We start from the raw sequence: 6571 nt of genomic DNA on the forward strand, positions 1-6571 counted from the left end.
TTTCCTCACCTACCTGATGTATTGGTTTTTCTGGAGGAAACCGGGAAAAGGGAACACATTCCTACCAGCTAATCTTAACTACACCTGAATGTCTACTACTAACCCAAATGTCCACACTCAAACCCTGTTTGTTTGTTTTATATAACTGAAACGCACTTCTTCTCTGTTGAGAAATTAAAGTTTAGCTTTGCTTTTATGCTATTTTCAGTCCTTTCAAAGAGCAGAAATGGCTCTTGGGGGGATGAAATCTCATATCTATTATCTTTCTCGACTCCATCCAAGCGCCACAAAACTCAATAGCACACACGTTTCTAACTCACCGTCTCCTCGTTTCATTTTGGCTTCGCCGTAAGACGGGGTTCGAGGATCATAAATCCAAAATACTATATCCTAATTCCGACTCCTCAACACCAGACTCATAAAATACACACATTTTATAGTGAAGCCATGCCAAAATTAGTGTGGGTTTTGTTCTTTTTTGTTTGAAAGCTAGTGTGCTTATCATTTCCATAAGACGTTGTATATAACATGTGAACACTGTAATACCACGAGGTTCAGAATCATTTAAGAGTTCCGGTCATTTCAAATGCAACTCCATTCTGACATGTCAACCAAACAACCTGTCACTTCTGAGAACCTGGTTACAATAAAACGAAGGAGATAAGTGAATATTCTTAGGCTCCTGAAAGTCAGAGATTACTTCAAAACCCGAACATAGTTTGGAAAAATGACCCTGAACGTCACAGCCGAGGAATCTCTCTGCACACACATCACATACACCAGGGCCAGCCTGAGACGGGGTGACAGGGTAGCCCCCTTTAAAACGATGCTCCGTAAACATCACTCGCTCTTTGTTTCGAGGAAGTGCAGAGTAAGGAACACAGAAAAGGAACTCACATGTACTGTTTCGAGCCCTCTGGCTATCGCTCCAGGCTTGCGTACCCCACTTAGCATCAGCGCCCCGCGTCCACGCTCGGCATCAGCGCCCCGCGTCCACGCTCGGCATCAGCGCCCCGCGTCCACGCTCGGCATCAGTGCCCTGCGTCCACACTCTTCAGCATTCGTGTGGGAGGAGCGGCCCAGGAGCTTCACGTTTGCTCCAGCTGTGCACATGGACGGGGTGGGAAAGTGACTAATGGAAAATGCGTGACCCCAAGCAAGGAAAAGCTAAGGAGTTCGCCACCGCCAAAGCAGTCTTACCAGAATGTTAAAGGGACTTCTTTGAGAAGAAAAAGATCGAAACTATGAATAATAAAATGATAATATGGCAGTAACGACATGCCTGTCAGCAATTACTTTAAATGTAAATGGATAAATGCTCCAATCAAAAGATACGGGGCGGCCTAATGGATAAGCAAATAAAGCCCTTCCATATGCCGCCTACGAGACACTCACTTCAGACCCAAAGACACACGCAGACTGAAAGGAGAGATGGAGAAAGATATTTCATGAAAATGGAAATTAAAAAAAAAAAAAAGCTGGGGTAGAAGGACTTATACCAGACAAAACAGACTTGAATACAAAGGCTATAATGAGACAAAGAAGGACCCAGTGGTCCCACTTCTGGGTATTTATCCAACCCTCCCTCCCCCAAAACATTCCTTCAAAGGGACGTGTACATCCATAGGTTCCTGGCAGCATGATTTATAATAGCCAGGATATGGAAGCAACCTGGGTGTCCATCAGGGGAGGAAGAGGAGGGGGTACATGTATACAATGGACTATTACTCAGCCAGAAAAAAAGAATGAACTCTTGCCATCTGCAACAACGTGGAGGCACCTAGAGGGTACTGCACTGAGTAGAGTAAGTCAGACAAAGACAAATGCCATATGATCTCACTTACATGTGGAATCTAAAAAAACAAAATAAACGAACAAACAAAACAGAAACAAACTCACACAGAGAGCATTTTGATGGTTGCCAGATGGGAGGGGGTCGGGTGAGCGCATGATAAAGGGGGAAGGATTAAGAAGTACAAATTGGTACTTGCAAAATCGTCAGGGGGCTGTAAATACCGCACAGGAAATCGGTCCATGATATTATAATAACTACGTATGGTGTCAGATGGGCACTCGGCTTATTGAGGTGACCACCTTTTGTACCCGTAAGGGAAAGACGACTGTCCTTTGGCAATGGAGCTGCCTGGCCCACAGGAAGAACAGGAACAGCCCACGGGGCTTCGAGTCCCCCAGCTGGCGGGCAGATGACAGCTGCCTCCAGGTAGGGCAAGCTGGGAAGTGTGATCGGCGCTCTGAGCCCCTCACGGGGGGCTCGGGCTGAGGCCAGCACTTCGCCTGAAGCCGCCCCTCTGCTTGGCTCCTGACCCTTCCCTGTCCTGTTTCTCCTTCTGAACTCATTTCTTCTGGGATCGTTTCCTTGAAAAATCACTTAAACTTAAATCCTCGATTCGGGGATTTGCTTCCAGGAGAACCCAACTTACGCTTGCCCCTCCGATTCCTTCACCAGAAATCTCTCCGAAGTCGAGACTTGGCCATGCCACTCCCCTGCCGACGCCCTCATGGGGCGGTCAAGGCTGGCCGCTAGTGGCCTTCACCCACCTCTCCAGCTTCGAGTCTCACCCAGCCGATGTCACACTGTGCGGTGCAGTAATGTCGAACACGTTTGGTCCCATTTATCTCCGTGTCATCAGCCTGGTCCTGGTGTTCCCATCATCTATGAACCTTCCAGCAGCCAGCCAGCCCCGCAGGGCCCCCAGACGGGTTAAGGCTCCTCGTTTGTGTTCTCCTAATACCCTACGCAGTCGCCTCCGTTGCTCTGACCGGCCAGCCCACGAGGCCTGAAGAGTGGGGAGCGTGCCTTCCCCGTGGACACGCCGCTGGCTAGCACAATGCCTGACACGTGGGAGGCCGCCAGTCAGGATTCTGAGTGAATTCACACAACCGAGTAACCCACGATAGGAAGGTAACACGAGCTTCAATTCTATCACATGGAAACTGGAAACGCACTCTTAGAATAATAAAAATGGCCAAGGCTTTCGAAACGTTCATGCTCCTGGCAGTCGAAGCACGGATGGTGGTTTCGATGATGAGGCACAGGACCGGTATTCGGGTTTCGCCCTACAGCCCTGCACGCCGTGGGCTTTTTTGCTCAAAATTCTTTTGTTCCATCTTGGATGATCCAGCCTTTACGTAACCCTCGTCGTTTGCTGAGTGGCTTTGTTCACAAAACACGTATTTTTTTAACTTCGTGGTTTTGGGGACTCCTGGGACGGCTCCCTGACCTGCCTTCCTGGGTCCGGAGCCCAGCCGACCGGCTCGGCGGCACCCCACACCGCCGGGCCTCACCCCTCTGCGGGGCTGGCAGAAGCGAAAATGCCACAGGAAAACAACAGGGAGGGAGCTAAAATAAGCTCGCTCGGCTTCCTCCTGCCAGAAAGTATTTGGGAGAACTCATCAGATGCGAAAATGTCAAAATTAGGAGGAAAAGAAATGTAGTTTTCACTTTGAAAGAGAAGTCCCGCCCCACAAACTGGAGGAGAGTGTCTGCTGCGTTCGGAAGCTCGGCAGTAGGATTTGTCACACGGAGAGGGAGAGCCAGGGTCATCGCGAGGCCAGAGGCCGGAGCGAGCACGGTGCACGGACGGACGCTCAGCGGTGCGAGGCGAGGCCTGTCTTTACCTGCGCGTGGTCCGCATCTGGAAGGTATCGGGCCGGAGCTACAACGCAGAAGCAGAGCTGTGTGTCACCGGCAGCCGGACGCGGGGTCCTTTCCCGCCTGGTGTTTCTCTCGCTCTGGTCTGCCTGCCCCTCGCCGCCCTCCCCGCCCCCCAAGGCCCTGTCCCAGCGGAGGCCCGCGCCCCGGCGGTCAGCTCCCCTCTGTGCCGGCTCTTTCTTGAGGTCTCCCAGGGCCCCCTCGATGGCTCTGCGCCACGTCACCCCTCCCCTGACCGCAGGAGTCCTCAGTCTTCCGTCCTGCTCGCTCCAATGACGCCCTCTGCAAGGAGGCTTTTGCCCCTCAGTGGCCCAAACTGGCCTGGGCAAGGTCACTACTGCCCACCGCATTGGTAAACCCAACGGCCAGTTCTCAGCCCTCAACTTGGACGACCTGTCGGTGGCATTTGGCGGGAGACCCGCTCCCTCTTTGAAGACGCCCCCTCGCCCACGGCCTCCAGGAAGACTCCGATGTCCGCTTCGCCCCTCGGTCCCCGGCCCGCGCTCCGTCTCTGCGCTGGTTCCTCTCCATCCCCTGGGCCCTTCGACACCCCAGTGCCACAGGCTCAGGACGGCTCCACTTAGCTCCTGCTCTCCGCCCTCCGGGCGAGCTCGCCCAGCCATGGGCGCCAAGAGCCGTTAGTTTGCCGGCGACGTCTGAGCTCCTTCTCCAGTCTCGGATCACGGCCGGTCACTGGGTCTCTCTGCTTAGATGTCTCACACGCAACGCAAACTTCACACGTCCCCGCATAAACCCCAGGTCAGGTCCTGCCCTGACCTCCTCTCCCCAAACACTGTGCTGGCTCAGTGCCACCGGTACCCCGGATCCAGGCTCACCCCCTTTTACTCACAGGCCCACCGAACACAACGACGGGCTCCGCCTTCCAGACCCGCCCCCTCCTCACTGTCTCTGCCGCCCCGCTGCAGTCTGACAAGTCACCACCACCTCCGTCCTGGTCCCCCTGTTTAAAAATGACGCCAGTCTACGGCCACGCCACCCTGAACGCGCCCGATCCCGTCTGATCGTGCCCGATCCCGTCTGATCGTGGAAGCTAAGCAGGGTCAGGCCTGGTGAGTACTTGGATGGGAGACCATCCAGGAAGACCAGGTGCTGTAGGCGTTTAAAAAAATTAATAAATAAATAAAAATGAAAAAGAAAAACGACACCAACCCCACAGTGTCACGCACCCACACCCTCCCGCCTACGGCATTTACTAACGCTTAACTTCACAGATATATAAAAATACACGCGATTATATACAATTTATATGCAATTCATAACGCTCATTTAACTGTGCTTTTCGATGGCTTCGACAACTTTCTACACGTGCAACTGTTACCACAGTGAAGATGCAGAACGTTTCTATTACGTCGAAAAGTTTCCTTTTCCCCCTTTCTTTGCAGTAGGTTTATCTCCCCCTGCCCCACCCCCCTCCTCGTCCCCAGCTCTGGGCCACGGCTGCCGAGCTTTGTAAGATGGCAGCAGGAACGAGAGAGAGAACATTCTAACGGGAAAGATCGGGCAGGGAAGAAAAGGAGATGGTGCGATCGCTAGAGATCACGTTTGGCTTTTCCAGGATTTCATGTGAATGGAATGGTCAGCGTATGTACTCTGGGTCTGGCGTCTTTTGTTCAGCATGATTTTTGTTTTTGAGACTCACCCATGTCGTCGCGTGCACCGGAAGTTCATGCCTTTTTATCTCTCGGTCCATTTTAAAGACGAACCACAACTTGCTTACTGATTCGCCAGCGGATTGTTTCCAAGCTGGGATTCTTATGGGTAAAGTTGAATAAACACTAATTAAAACCCTGGTGGACAGAACTGTGCACGGATACGTTTTCCTGGCTCTTGGGTCAACACGTAGACTTGCTGGGTCACACGGTAAGTGCACATTTCACGTCATGTGACACTGCCAGACTGTTCTCCACGTGACGGCACCCTTCTGCATTCCTACCGGCGGCGGGCGAGGGTCCTAGTTGCTCTGACATCCCTGGTAAATGCTCGCTTTTTCAGTCTTTTTAATTTTAGCTACTCTGGTAGGTGTGTGGTGGTATCTCCGTGTGGTTTTTTACTTCCATTGTTCTGTGACTAATGATATTAAGCGTCTTTTCATTGGCTTATCAGCCATCCATACATTTTCTTTGGTAGAGCATGTCCAAATTGTCGGCCCATGTTTGAACTGGGTTAGAGCTTTCCTGTTGAATTGTAAGAGTTCTCCATATATTCCGGACACAGTCTTTCGTCAGATCTTTGCACTACACATATTGTTTCCCAGTATACAGACTGCTTTTTATTTTCTTAATGGCGTCTTTTGAAGAGAAGACATTTAAAACTTCTGATGAAGTCCGACTTATCAACTTTTTTTTTTTTATTATTTGAGCGTTTTGCGTCTTAAGGAATCTTTGCTTGCCTCAAAGCTATGAAGATTTTCTTCTATATCAAAATCTATATTTTGATTATTTTGTCTCATAAAATACAATGCTAACTAAGTGGTACAAAGTGCTTGAGAAGTATATGAATATAACCCAGTTGAGCATGTCTACACTTTCCCATACACCTTAACTGGACTGTATTGTTTCAGTTTGCTGATGAGTTTTTATAGAGGGACAAGATGGCATAGTGGTTAAGAGTAAAGACATGCAAAATAGACGAATCTGGAACCGAAACCTGCAGCCTATGCAGAGTGGCCTTGATTGGGTAACTCGCTTCTCAGAGCCTCTTCCCTCACAGGCAAAACTGAAACAACGATGATTTTATGAGAAAAAAATGCACAAAGCCCCCGGCCCAATCCTCAGCTCACGGATGGGTTTCCTGAGTTTGAGCTGTCATCATCATTATCATTCAAGTAAATCTGAAGACTCCAGTGCAAGCTTAGCCAACAGGATACGGTAAATAGCA

General features: G+C 50.4%; 1 pseudogene; it reads left to right on the forward strand.

Moving 5' to 3' along the window:
- Positions 1-4653: 4653 nt before the first annotated feature.
- On the forward strand, positions 4654-4792 carry LOC112472664 (annotated as a pseudogene).
- The last annotated feature ends 1779 nt before the right edge of the window (positions 4793-6571 follow it).

This window comes from Pteropus alecto, unplaced genomic scaffold, assembly GCF_000325575.1.
Source record: "Pteropus alecto unplaced genomic scaffold, ASM32557v1 scaffold87, whole genome shotgun sequence".
NCBI lineage: Eukaryota > Metazoa > Chordata > Mammalia > Chiroptera > Pteropodidae > Pteropus > Pteropus alecto.